The 14,253-nt window shown below is 50.8% G+C and overlaps 1 protein-coding gene across 1 annotated transcript in view; it reads right to left on the bottom strand.

The window, feature by feature from the left end:
- LOC128873635 (uncharacterized) overlaps nt 1–14,253 on the bottom strand; it is a 42,275-nt gene that overhangs the window by 17,273 nt on the left and 10,749 nt on the right. The window lies entirely within an intron of this gene.

Here is a 14,253-nt window from a genome sequence, read left to right as displayed (position 1 = left end):
ATCGTCGACTAATTGGAAGAGCAAGATTTCGAGAGCGGTCGTCCGAACGGGAAAGGGAATCACGCAAATCGAGTTTGACAAAGTGGATCGGCCGTAACGCCCCTCGAACGACGTAATGGTCGACGCGTGGCGGCGTCAGCGTGTCCGCAGGTACAACGCGAAATCGTTTCGGTAAGATCCGCCGGGGCGAACACCGGCAACCGAAGGACCGACTTAAGTGAATGAGAAAGATAAACATAATAATTACGAGAAATTGCGGGCTGCCGCTGAAAACGGCATCGAGGCGAGCCGGCACGACGCCATGGGAGGATCTCGAGCGCCGGGACGTATCGAGGCGCGTTCGCGGTGTTCAATTAAATCGGTTCGTCAAAATCCTTTTTTCGACGTTGAAACGGGCTTCGCCGTATCGTAGGGAATTTCTAAGACTAGGTGATCTAGCTTATCCGAACGAATACATAGAGATTGTAATAGGCTCTGTCGAGGCGAACAACGAATAATTTAATCGCAAAAACGTGTTACATTTTGTGACGCGGAAGGTCGCACCGAACACCTCGAAAGGTATGCGGCCTTCGGCCCACGTGTTCCTGCTTCGTGATCTGAAATATAATTCATCACGAATTCGTGGCCGGTCGGAAGCATCTCGGGCGATTATGCAAATGAAAGGAACTGCACCGGTCGATCGGCCGAATTCGTCACGGCCGGAGGCGTGGTTGACCGGAAGTGCGTTGCCCGTCGCGTGGGTACCCGTTCTTGGAGGACGACGTAACGCAAACTTGCTCCGATAATAGGCGCGTTCGCTCTCACGGGCACGATTCGCAATTAACGACGATCCGAGCGGTTTCAAAGTACCTTGCCCCACCTGTCTCTTTTCCGTTCGGGGAAGTTTCTTTCGCGTCCGCGACGTTACTTTCCAGCTCGTCGAGCCTAACCTCGGAACGCGCCGATGCTGACGTCGCGTGGGATCGTTTAATCGTAAACTCGTTTACGGGTACTGTTCGCTGCAAGGAAAGCGCGAGGCGCGCGCTCCAACACCGCGTTCCAGCAAAAGTGTGTATTACGACGCGAGTCGACGTAACTCCCATAACGCAGACCGCAGAGCGAGGAAGCATGGTAAAATTACCGGGCGCAGCACGGTCACGGAGCGACGCCAGTGTTCGCGCAATTATTAGCTCGTCGTTAATTAGCCTAGATTCAATTAAACCTCGCCAGAGCCTGGCCATTACTCGGATAATTATGGAATGGCGCGATCGGCGGTTAATGCCTAACCCAAGATCCCATCTGTCCCGTCCATTGATGGAAAACGGCAAACAGTGGGCATTATCGCAAGTAGCGCGACCGTGGTTGAACGTGACGTAACCGTGGCGTTGAAGTCAGGGCTTGGCAAACTCGGGCCCGCGGGCCAGATCTAGCTTGCCGCGTATTATCGCGTGGTCCGCGAGCTATTTTAAACGAATTCCACGGTGGAATCGGAAAATTGCTGCTTCGGTATTCACGATACGACGAACGAGTAAACCTTCTGTGCTCCGAGAATACTTTTAAACGAAGAACGACTAGCGATGTCGCGGTTGAACAATTTAAGTTAACCAACGGCTAGTCGAGGAGACGGAGCTCGCGTGTTTCTTGGGCGCCGCATCGCCGCGAAGTCTGCGTTTCACGGCGCGTAACGAATATCGACTCGACGACGATGCACGCGGTTAGGGCAATTAGAGCGCGCAGCTTCATCGGACGCGATAGAAATTATCGCGTCGGCGGTGTATTATTAACACTTCTGGAATCTACGGCCGAATCGGTACACGTCGCGAGGTAATCGTCGGGCATTATACGCTCGCGCGATCCCTACGGGGCACGCGATACACACACGCCGCTTGCGAAATAAATAAACGGCCGGCCGATCGCTCTCGCGGTTAACAGAGTATGTATCTCGCGAGTTACAGCGACCGAGTACTTGGCGCCTGCCAGATAACACCAGCCTCTTCCGACGAACACATCGGTGCGTGTCGTGCGAGAATTTAATATGTATACGTCACCGTACGCACGCACGCGGAGATGCGTCCGATGAATGAGCTAATTGTGCCGTCCACGACGCGAACCCCGTCCCTTTTATTCTCGCGAGACTTCGACGACCCTCCTCTCTGGCTCCTCCCGCGAACGCCAATTGCGAAATCGACGAGGAAAAACATTCGACACGTTAACGACGCTCGAATAGAACTGGGACACCTTTTCTGCGAGGGACGCGGATGGCCATTGCGTCCATCGGGAGCCGTGGATTAATAGCGACGAGCGATCCGTAGCAACGAGTTTTACGATTCGATAATCGACGAGTATTTCGAGAAACGTGTTACGATACTGTCGCAATTTTACTGTTACGCATGTACAAAGTCTAAAAGCAACGACGATGTTTTTACGTTGTCGGTAGTTTTCAGGAGCCGCAAAAATCGTCGAGGACAATTTCCTGCGTCGCGGGACAGAAATCAATCGGGATGCCCAGGCTTTCTCGAGGGCTTCGCTGCCACGGCGTTCGAGCGTGTGCCTCTGATTTCTCGAAGAAATAACTACGAGACGAGTCGGTAAATAGTACGAGACAGGTGGAGCCCATCTGCAGTGTCAGCTGCCAGCGTCCGAAGCCCTTGGCGTGGTCTACCCTTGAGATTCGAAATATATCGTGCGCGCGAGCAAACGAGCCGAGAGCGAGCGAACGGCAGCTGCTGTTGCGCTTTTCTGTGGGTGGCGAGTGAAAGTGTGGCTTCGAGGCCAACGCGGGCGACAAATTGAATTTTTGCAACTCCATCCTCCGGGCAAATCTGCTTAACGAAAATCGCCCGGGTCGCTGGTCAGAAAATCGCGACTCCTCGTATTCCTTTCTCTTCGAATTACTCCAGACGCTGTGTTCGAGTTAGGTCCGCGTCGCATCTGGATTTTGTTGCTTCGACGGCAACGATAGCAATGCGAAGATGTATTTCGTAAAACGTATAAAATAAAAAAAAAAAAAAGGAAAAGACCCCTGAAAGTTATTAGTTCCAGACTGCGATAAATTTAGACCCACCACTGCCATACAAACTTAAACAGATTGCTGTTTCAATTCCTCGCGCACAGCGAGTCTGATACAGCATCAATCGTAACGTCGACGTCATAAATATTTTTCCCGGTGGGTGTAAGAACCTAAATGTCCTCCGGTCCCCAGCGTGGTATCGTAGGGTTAAACGAGGAAGCGACGGGTCCGTAAACCTCGAAACGAATATTTTTGAACGCGTCGCGACAATTTATCGTACCTTTTTTCGTTCCGGAGGCTTTTTAGACGACACGGATGGAAGCCCACGGTCCGGGGGAGATTCTTTTTTAACCCGCGAAGCTGCATGGCGCGCGTTCCTTTAATGCCCCGCATCCTGCTGCTGAAAGCGTTCTCGCGTCGTATGCGCGAACCTCGTGGAAGACTGGATCGTAATTTCGAGACTGCCGATCGGTCATTGGCTCCGCGACGTCGAAAGCGGTTTTCCTTTCGACCGGATTTTATTCGACACCGGTACGCCGATGACGCGATTAATTCGTGACTCGGTCGTCGATAGCGAATGATTCAGTCGATTACGCCAACGTTGGAGACAGCCGGATTTTCGCGAGCAGAGACGCGATCTCAATCATTACCAGCGGAAAATCAATTCTACGATTTCGTGGAATTCGAGCACCATCCTCGTATAAATATTTTCCATCCAGATTACGCGCGCACGTCGCGTCGGGCGCCACCGTGTTGCGTTCCGTTTATTCGTTCGGTTGTCGAATCGAAATCTTCGCTTCGATTTCTCGTTCGCTATTAGCATCGGAATGCGAGCTCTCGTAGATACGTTATTCGCGCGAATAGGTCTTGTACGCCAATCGAACAACTACGTGGAGAATCGAGAAGCCTTGAAAGAAAATATTCAAATACCTTTTCGTGTTGCGATTCGGTAGCTGCGGTTTGTGGAGCAGGAACCCGATCCCTCGAAACACTCGAGTTTTAAGATCCCCCTGATCGTTCACAATCCTTGGAGAAGACTGGGCAGGTTGCACGGCCCGACGATCAGGAACGAAGCACTTTGAAAATCGAACATGACGCGTAACGAGCGAAAATCGACAGCCAACGATTGGGTCACGGTCGAAATTTAACTCAACGATTCACAAGTACGGGACAACAGTCTGTTTACAATTTGTAGATTTTAGTCGAGGACAGTTGGAATAGACGAGCAGGCGACGAAACAAGGGAAACGATGACTGGGGACGACGAAGAGTTACGCGTGAAATCGTTGGAAAGTATTTTGACAAGTGTACGGTACGCGAGAGGTAAAACAGACGAGAGACCGGAACGTTTTGACTCGGAGCGTCGAGAGGAGACTGGCGAACGCCTTTCTGCCTCTGCCTGGGACATCGCTGGGCATCCCTTTCCACCAATGATGAGGCTTCCTTGCTGGTCTCGCGGAGAGACCGAGTACCTTTACTCTTGATAGGTTACCTTCGAGTTAACTCGATAGGATCGTAAATGCGCGCATGCATATAAATTACTCTTTCGATCTTGGAAATCGCAAGTATTTTTGGACCGGAAGATTCGCGAGTCGGTACCCAGAAGTGGTACAAAATGTTTGCTCGTCCATTCTACGATATTCGATCCTGTAACGTAAATTCTAATTTCTATTCAACGAACAATGAATGTACACGTTCGTATATCTAGGCAGGAATTTTTCGCACGACCTTGAGGAGTTTAATTTACGAAGGAGAAAAATGATAAATTACGATGCAGGAACAGGTGCTCCGGGGCCCGCTTTAATTCAAACAGAACATTAAATCCGAGGGGGAAAGGTGTCCGTGCGTATCGGATGACCAATAATAAGATGCTAGACCGCAAGGGCCACGAGGCAGATGGATCGCGGATATCGCTTCGTGGCGATATATCGATCGCGCGAAACAATTATTGCCAGCCAGTCTGGACGTGCAATCTCTGACACAGGTCAGAAGTGTATCGGATCGATTTAGAACGTACTCTCACCGCGTGCGAGTACCAACGGACAAAAGGTATCTCTTTTCGAGGCAGCGTTATTGTCCGCGTGCGAGCCGCGAGATCGAACGTCGATAAGCCATTACGATGGCCGCGGGGCGCTGAGCACGCACAATGCCGCCCAATCCGTCGTGAAAAAAGAAATATTCCGAGTTACACGTTCTACCGACCTTGCGTCTTCTTCGCTCGTTGATCGCGCGTGACCCGTGGCATCTCCTTTTCGCGGTGGAACGCGGTTCGTCCTATCGGAAGATTCATCTGCCGCAGCTCGGTTATAGAGAGAAGAGTTCTTTAACCTCGCGAAACTCGAGGACCCAACGCCGCCGTAATCTTGACGAAGCGGCAGATTCTCCGCGACACGGAGGAACGTGTCACGTTTTACCGGAAGTCTCGACGGCGGTGCAGCGATTCAGGGGGTAAGTTAATCTCGCAAAACACGAGAAACTGGGCTCGTCGCGATATCAACGGGCTGATTTCAAATCGAAGCGGAATCGAGCGCAATATTTATCTAGATACAAGTTTCTTTCGTCTCCGATTTCAAAATAACGATCTTGTCGCGACGAACCGAGCGCTCCCCTTATCGGAAGACTCATTTGCTATGCGATTTCGAAGACAACCGTCATTAGCCTAACGAACACCCGAGCGATCAGCCACGCAGCGACATCGACGCGTCGGTCAAAGTTTCGAAAGGATGGTACCTCGTGGATTTTTTCGGGATGGAAAGCAACTCTCGTTCGAATTCCACGCCGACGATGTATTATTCAACGAGTGTGATTCTTGTCCACGCGAAAAAGGAATTTCGAAGAGGAACATGTGCAACATTGTTAACCATCTGGCATTGCAACGCGACGTTCTCTTTGGGTATGTACATATACAATTCTGTAACGTTAGCATGCATCTTATGTTATAATTTCATGCTGTCGATGCGTGGTTCATACATGTTTCATGGGGCTAGAATTCAATAGAATCGTTTTGCAACTGCGTTTTGGAAAGTCATACGCTTATGTGCGTCGGTTAGCATAACGTCTCGCGATACGAAACGACACGTAATCGGCGATGTTGAACGTTCCGAGTCTTTGTTTGTCGAGGTGACCCTGACGATGAGACATGGAAATTTTTGAAAAATCTCTCGGTACGATAACGGCCTGTACGCGATAGCAAACGTTAGACGCTCGATGTTGTGTAAACATCGGAAATTAATTCGCGAATAAATATGGAATTCCGAGGAAACTTGAATGCGTTGCGTCGCGATTAGATATGTTCGATTCGGAATTGGAAATCTCCGATAGCAGCGTCGAACTTGTCACGTTCTGTATTCGATTTTTTAACAAACTCGTATCGAATAATCGAGAATAAATCGGGAATAAGTCGCGAAACACGGTTCGCAGCGTTGCTTTTCTTGTCGACGCAAATTCGACGAAACTCGAGCCGCCTCGTAAAAGGAATCTTCTCGAGTCGGAGAGCAATAACGAGGTGCCGGTGCGCCCTCGACTGGAATTGAGCGTCACTGATGAGTGTTTCGCCATACGGCGACTGGAGTCGAATAGCCGGTAAAAAAGAAGTTAGCTGGCCTTTGAGGGCTCGAATTTCCTCGAGTTCGAGTGTGCCACTCGGGCTCCGCATGAAAGGCGAGGCTCCGCAAAGACCTACACCCGCGCCGCCATTTATACACTCGATTGTTTCGTGTACGACTTTGCATTTCAAGTTGCACGGTATTCGCGAATAAATCAAATTTGTCGTTTTGTGGCTGAAAACACCTATCGTTCGATCGTAAATATTTTACGTTAAATTCAAGTTTATCTTTGCAAAATGAGAGAGCATTTTTTTTTGAAAAGAGGAACGCATCGAGTAGACTACAGACGACGCAACATGACGCGCCGCAGAGACGACTCGAGCGCGTCGCGCGCGTAGAGAGGCGATTTAAGCGTACAACGTTTTAACGTTTCCACGTTATTTGGTAACACGTAACGTGTTCGAATTACCGCTATCCTAGGTGCATTTGCATGCGCGTCGCGCTGCCTGCTCCGATGTCCCTGACAATGACGAACGTGATGTAAATGTCGGATGCATACTTGTAAAGGCCGTCTCATTGTCACGCGGGGTAGACACGGCTTTAAATTGTATCTAGAATTTCGCGGTTGTCGAACGGTCGTCGGCTCGGTAGCCAGCGAATCAGAATACCGGTTAACGGACACGAGAATACGAGTCGGTTATTTTGGAGAAAGATCTTCGAGTCGACGATCGTTCCCTACGTGTCTTTTCGAACGAATGTACGGATAATAGGTCCAAGAACACCGCGATCGATGGTCAACTACCTTCGAAAATTGGAAACTTTGTCTCAACTTCCGACAAAGCGCGAGTCGGGAGTTAACAGGTAAAGAAAAGCCCGGAGCCGGTTCAGCGGTGCCTCAAAGGAGAGTCACGCGTCGTTGATTAGTTAGCACAAGAATGTTGACTGTGCAAAGTTGCGCGGCGCGCGTGGGAACCGCAGAACGGTGGACGTCGCGGAAGAAGCGCCGATGAAAAAAATCGCGATTCGTCGATGGATACGGTTCTCGTTGTTCGTCACGAACGAGCGAGCGAACGGGATCGGGGGCGACGGGAAAACGCTGAAAACGAAAGTCTCCGACGATATCGGTGCTCCCGATTCGCGGTCGGAACGCCGAGGAACCGCTGTTCTCTTTGGAATCCTCGCGGCGAGTCAGCGAGCAGCAGAGCCGCGCGCGATGGTCGCGTTCTAAGAGCCGCGCGACAAAAAAGAAACCGGTCGAACTTCTTCCGTTTCGCGAACGAAGCGGCATGGAAGGCTCTGGCGAGTTCAAACTTGGCGCGAGCAGCTCTATAAATGCAGAAAGAGAGGGAGAGAAGCCGGACCGCGCGCATCGCTGGAATGCGAGAATCTGCAGCTTGCACGAATTCCTCCTGCGTCCGGGGTCCGGACCCTCCAATTAGAGCCAGCCTGAACTCCAACGGGATCTTCTCGATTCCATCTCGTAATCTTCCAAGCTATTATAGGCGAGATACGAATATCATTCGGTCCATTGATTGGAAACGATCGAGACAATGGTTGGTCCAAGAAAAACGGAGAAATCACGTTTTCCACCTTTTCCCAATTCTGTTACGTAGTATTGCTACGAAAGTATTAAAATAAAGTATCGATCGAGCATATGAGTCGGAGCTACCGAAACAGGGTGACCGAAGGGTCAAACAGGCGATAACTGGGAGCTAAGCGAGAGTATTAGCGCGTGGTCGGATGCCTAGCTTCGTGGTTCTAATGTCTGCCCCTGAGTCCGAGCAGGGGACAACTTTTTGAGCGATAAAGCATTCCGAGGGGGGCAAGTCGCGAAGGTTATCGATAACTGGATGTCCTCGGCACCAGGATCGAAAGAAACCGATCTTTTACCGGTGTCTAAGCGGCATTCGCGCAATGTCGCCGCTTATAGCGACCGGGGGCATTCCGAGCGAGTAAAAATCCCTGCTGATTGCCCGGCGTGCTTCCATCGCGCGCGGGTTCCGGATCGCGGACGTCGTCGCTCGACGGCTCCGGTGCTCGTTTTCTCGACTGTATTTTAGCGCCCCGTGTCGCAGAGAGGCCGAGTTACTGCTACGTCGACGATAAGTCGCCACGTCGAGTCGCGAGAGTAACTGTAAAGGGACGTCTCCTGTCTCGGCTCGATCCGAAGAAACTGCTACCGCGAGAAAAAGCTGCTTACGCTGGGAGCCGAATATTTATTTCGCTGCCTCGCGTGACAAACGATGCGACGGATAGAACCCGAAAATAAGTATCTCGAGCCCCCGCCTGCGCGCTTCTGATTTCCACTCGCGCCAACGCGCGGGAGATCGCGGACACGTGCGTTGCGACATTTGGAGACATCGATGCGTGAGCGAAATCGGATCGGCATTCACGCGGGAAGTCCCGGTGAACACCTGTGGCAGCAGAGCCGGTGTGGTATCGCGTCGGCGTAATTACGCATTCGTTTGGACTGGAGCAGTTTTCCATGCTCGTCCATACTAATTGCTCGCAACCGGCGCTTGCTAGCGTCGTTAGGTAATTGCTCGAGGAAACGTAGAAATCTCTTCCGCCGTTCGAGCGTTAATTCGTTTATTTCGCTTCGTTGCACCGGCACGAAACAGAATATAAAAAACGGAGAAAAAGAGAGAAGCACAGCGGTTATACCACGACGGGAGAACAAAGATCCGGAACGGCTCTTTTCCAACCTGACTCGAAACTTACAAGAATCGACGACAGCGGCGAATTTGCGCGATGAAATCGTTCCCCTTGTTCCACCGCGATCCCTCGAATTCCCCGGGGCACGGGGCACGCGCGTGTTTGCATGAGTACAAGTATGACTTATCGAAGCTAATCGAATCGATGTCGGTGCGCAGGCACCTTCCGGGTTGGCGCATTGGAATGTCGTCGCTTCAATCGGACGTATTGGCCGCACGTAGGCGCGGAGTAGATCCTTTCAGACGCGATTGCCTCCATTCTCTCTCGACATAATGACGAGTATGACTTTTTTTTATCTTTCTTTTCCTCGGTCGAATTTTCTCGTGGTTTCGTAACGTCCTGGGCTGCTTATCTATTCGCCGTACATTCGAATGGGCCGATCGAAGACTCGGCTGGCATTTCCGGGATCGAGCGTGCGATTCCCGTTTCGTTCGACGCGAGAACGTTGCTTTTCAACGGGTTTATCGCGTGCTCGACGTGCCAGGACCGGGTACAACCCGTTCCATTGGGTTTATTAAACGGATATCTCTTACCGGGATTGAATATCGGTGACCCCGAGGGATCCTTCGACGTCTGATCTTCGGTCGTCAGGAGTTTATACCGTTTGCCAAGCGTTAAACTCTTTCAGGCTCTTTTACGAGGATCGAGCGTCCGCTTTTGCTAAATTTTAACGACCCACGCGGCTAATTAATACGGCATCCCGATGAAAGTAGTAACCTCCGGGGCCCTGTCCGTTCGAGGGAACGCGATGACCTGTCTCCTAGTCGTTGTCGTCGTACATTTATCTTACGATAGCGCGCGAGCGACGGATAAACAGCGATCCTTTCGACTAAACGGTTTTTAAAGCGTCGGCCAACCGGTTCTCCCAGCGAAACGATCTTCCACGAGGTCGCCTATCATCGCGGCTGACTTACTCGCGGCTCGCGCGATAAATAAAATCGAACGATCTAATTTCAGTTCCGTGGAAAAAAGGAGAAAGATTCGCGACTCGCTGGCGCGCATCGATCGACCCTCGCCGTTTGACCGTGACTTCATAATTGCTCGGTGAACGATCCGCCGTCGAGTTTATTCCCGTGAGCATCGGAACGAACCGTTTCGCGAGCGTTCCGACGCTTCCTCGAGCGACTCGCCTCCAATAGTTTCTCCGAATGATCGATTCGACCAATCATCGGTCGTGACCAGTTCCTTGGAACCGAATAGAAAACGGCCAATACCAGAGGAGTTATCGCGTGGCCTCGGTTAATGCACCAAATACGATGTACATCCTCGTTCAGAAGTATTAGGGGAGCCCAAGCATCGTAACATATAAAATTGAAATTATCGATAAAACGTCTAATAAATGCTCTTAAGACTCCCCGTTCAGGCGGACACTCGCACGGCAGAGCGTCCTGTCCGCAAAGGGTTAAAGTACAGAAACCGACATCCCGAATTTGAAGAGCAGCGAAAGACGTTGTCGAGATGCGTGCAATTTTCTTCCCGTTGCAGACTATTTCCACCGACCAAGCACGGCATTCATTGCGCGCATGAATATTAAACGGCCCAAGGGAAAGTCGGGGATCATTATTGCCGCGATGAATCCGATTGGTTTCGATCTGGAAGCCACGAGTATCTCCTGTTCGCAGAACGGACTAATCGCTCGCGGACGAAACCAGCAATATCGGTAATTGCAACGATCGGACTGCTCCAGCGATTGCTTTCCTTCGTTTTAACGGATGTCGATGGCTGGCTCGGGGCTTGCGATTCAAGAAGGAATTCGAAGCGCGGCGTACGAATAAGGGATTGCATTCGCGCGTCAGGTAGCTACGGCGTCAACCTTTTGGCCGATAGGTGGGTAGTCGAATAATCGAGCAATGACGCGAGGCGATTGTAGGGTAATCCGGTTATCTTTAGGTCAGTATACTGCGCGCAGCATCCAGGCTCCGTGGAATGTCGTCTCCTCCGTACGGGCTCATAGGCGGTAGGTACGTGTATGCGCGAGCGTTCGCCAGAGATTGCGGTCTCTTCGATTGGGAGCGAACCGAGTGAAAGATCTCGAAAAGGAAGGCGATTAAGGGGGAATGGGACCTTGAGCGCGGTCAACCACTGCGAGAACTCCGGCAGACGGCGAACCCTGGTCACCCTGGAGCCCCGGGTATGCGCGACGGCCATATTGTTGTGACTACTATGCCCTGACAGACCCTGACCAGCCACCCACACTCGCAACCGTAGCTGACCGGACTGTTCACCGAGAGTTAGAAGCCTCAGCCGATGGAACGCAGTGACACGACCGCCTGCGAACATCTCCCGCCGCTTTTCGCTCAACGATCTATCATTTCTCCTGATTATCCGACGACTTGCGTAACCGGCCGACGCGTTCAGATTTTTTACATTTTCGCGCTGTGAGGTAAACGCACCAGCGCGGACACTATTAACGGTATATCTACGTTGTTTTTTATCGGATTGCCATATCGCCAGACCAGGCAGCGACTTCTCTTCGGTCTCTCCGTCTGGTTAAGGTTGTATAAAAATGTCGAGTACCGGTGCGAGTAATCGAACCCTCGTTCTTTAGGAAAATTCGAACGACTCGTCGGTCCAAGTTCTCCTTAAAACTTGAAAGCCTACCCAGCGAAAATATACCCAGTGAATGTCAACAATTCAACGAGTTTCGTTCTGTAAATACGTTGAAAAGTTAACGCCGGCTCGTTTGAAGGCAACGCATGGAACGTTTATTTCCCGTGAAAGGGTCGCGTCGTAAAGTTTCGCGTTTTAATAGGATCCTCAAAGCTCGGTTCCTTCGTTGGCTGTGTAAACCAGCTACCTGAGCACAGCCGGAGCTCGCCTCGTGCTTCTTGAATTATACTTAACGGTTTCGTTCTCACACCCACCGGCCGCGATCGAGCATCCACTTTCGAGGAGTGGTGCGCTGATTAGCGATCGAAAGGAGTTTCCTTATTTCCCCTGTTCGCCGAAGCTGCTGATCTTTCTCGTCATGATGTCGAAACTCGCGGTTAATACCAACCTCGCGCGGGTTCCGACTATTTTTCAATCGATAGATATCGTTCAAAAATGGCGATAAACGAAGCGCGCGAGACCATATTAATCCATTAACCTATAGTAACGTGTGGGACTCGTGGTACAGAATTTGAATAGAGATGGACGATACCTGATATCTTCCACATTTTCCGAGGAAATACTTCTAAAAAATCGTAGTTTTAGAAAAAACCGTAGTCCTAAACCTATTTCCCGTCGGATAATCCAGTTTTTAATTTTCCTCTCAACGACCTCTCTCCCTGTTAACGCGAGGCTGAAAGCTGAAATACGACGTGTACGTTCGACGTAGCTCGCACGAGGTGCGAAAACTCTCGGCTATACATTTACTGGATCGCGACGCTGCACGTAATAAGGCTGCGAGGGTAAATGATCGCGCGCGTTCGCGTACGCCCACGATAATCGACATCCGGTACATCCAGCCTAGCAATTACCGCGCGCCTTTTCTATCTGGTCACTCTGCGAGCAACGTTTTTCCCTATCTTCGTTAGGTAAACAAATGGGTGTTGTTTATATCGAAACTCTTTAGGAATTCCTTAGCGTGCGTTGTATACGGGCTGTCTTCGGTCAGTTTCGCTTCACCGCTCGAACCACCAGATTTATGGTTAGGAAGATTACGCGTTCCCGGTATTAATACGGAAATGCTCCACTTTAATGACTCGGTAACTCTAACGAGCCGATAATCCCTATTGCAAGTTTTGAGTTATTCGAGGTAATACTCGTTTTACAAATGGTAGGTGAAACGTTGAAGAGGTACTTCCAAGAGTGCTATACAAGCCCATCGTTGCTTCGATTCTAGGATTTAACGTTCGGATCGCGCAGCACTGGGATATTTTTAGTCGAACGCGTCTCGCGACATTGTCTCCAGTCCTGGCGATCTGGCCGTTGGATTTCCCACGTAAGTCACGATCCATCTTTGGCGGACAATGATCGCAGATCCATTTGGCGCGCGTATCGGCGCGCACAGAAATTCCTGGCCGTCGAAGGTGCGCCGCGAGCAAACAACGCCTTTGTCTTTAAGGTTCTGCGAGCTTGCTGTGCCTCCGTTTTGAATGCTTGCTGGCGTGCGCGCGCGAAACCGGAGAACCTTAGCGGCGCGTAACGCACCGAGATTAATGCGTAACCTTTATGAAGCGCGACGCGAGGCGGCGGGACGCACGCGTGGGCGTGCGTGCATGCCGCGTGTTCACCGCGCCAATGGAGAATTCCTTCTCTACGTCGGCCAGCGTTTGAACCTTCGCTTGGAGTTCAATGAAATCGCTTTGCCTCGAGACCACGCGGATCCTTTCGTTCGTTCAGGTTCGACTCTCAATCGGCGTCGACCGATATGGACCGCTAAGAGAAGGAGAAACATTTTCGCGACACCTGTATTTCTAGCCAGGGTCCTATTCGATGATCACCTATCCGAACACCGTGCCTTCTCGCGAAGCAACCAAGAACCTAACGACCAAATTGACCGGACTCCTTCGTGAGAATTAACGACGATTCAAGGTCACGCGAATCAACTCGATGCCGCTAACATTTTTGCGCAGTTACGTTTAATGGACGTAAAACGTCCGGCTCGTAATTGTTTTCTATTGACCTCGAAGACGCGTTTCAATTTGCCCAACATGCGCGTACTTTTCGACATTTAAATTGGCAAATTAAGATGAGAACGATAGACTCCTCGATCACATTAAATACCGTAATTGCCCTTTTCTTTCGACGCTTCTCTGGACACGCTTCTCTGGACACGTTTCATTTATGTATTAGTATTATCGCGGTCGACTGTGGATCCGAGGATCGTGGGTTCAAATTCTCCGTGCCTTATTTTTCGTTTAGACTCCTACATATGGGGGCTCGTCCGGGATGGGGGGTTACAGCGGCAGAGGACCGGCCAGTGACGATGAGTCACGATGAACAACAATGCCACGCGAAGGACGGGTCGTGTTGACGGTGGAGCGGGCAACAATGAGGCGTCGAGAGAGAACAACGTTCC

This window comes from Hylaeus volcanicus, chromosome 3 (genome assembly GCF_026283585.1).
Source record: "Hylaeus volcanicus isolate JK05 chromosome 3, UHH_iyHylVolc1.0_haploid, whole genome shotgun sequence".
In the NCBI taxonomy this organism is placed as follows: Eukaryota; Metazoa; Arthropoda; class Insecta; order Hymenoptera; family Colletidae; genus Hylaeus; species Hylaeus volcanicus.
Note: the sequence above shows the minus strand (reverse complement) of the source record. Positions and strands in the feature narration are given on the sequence as shown.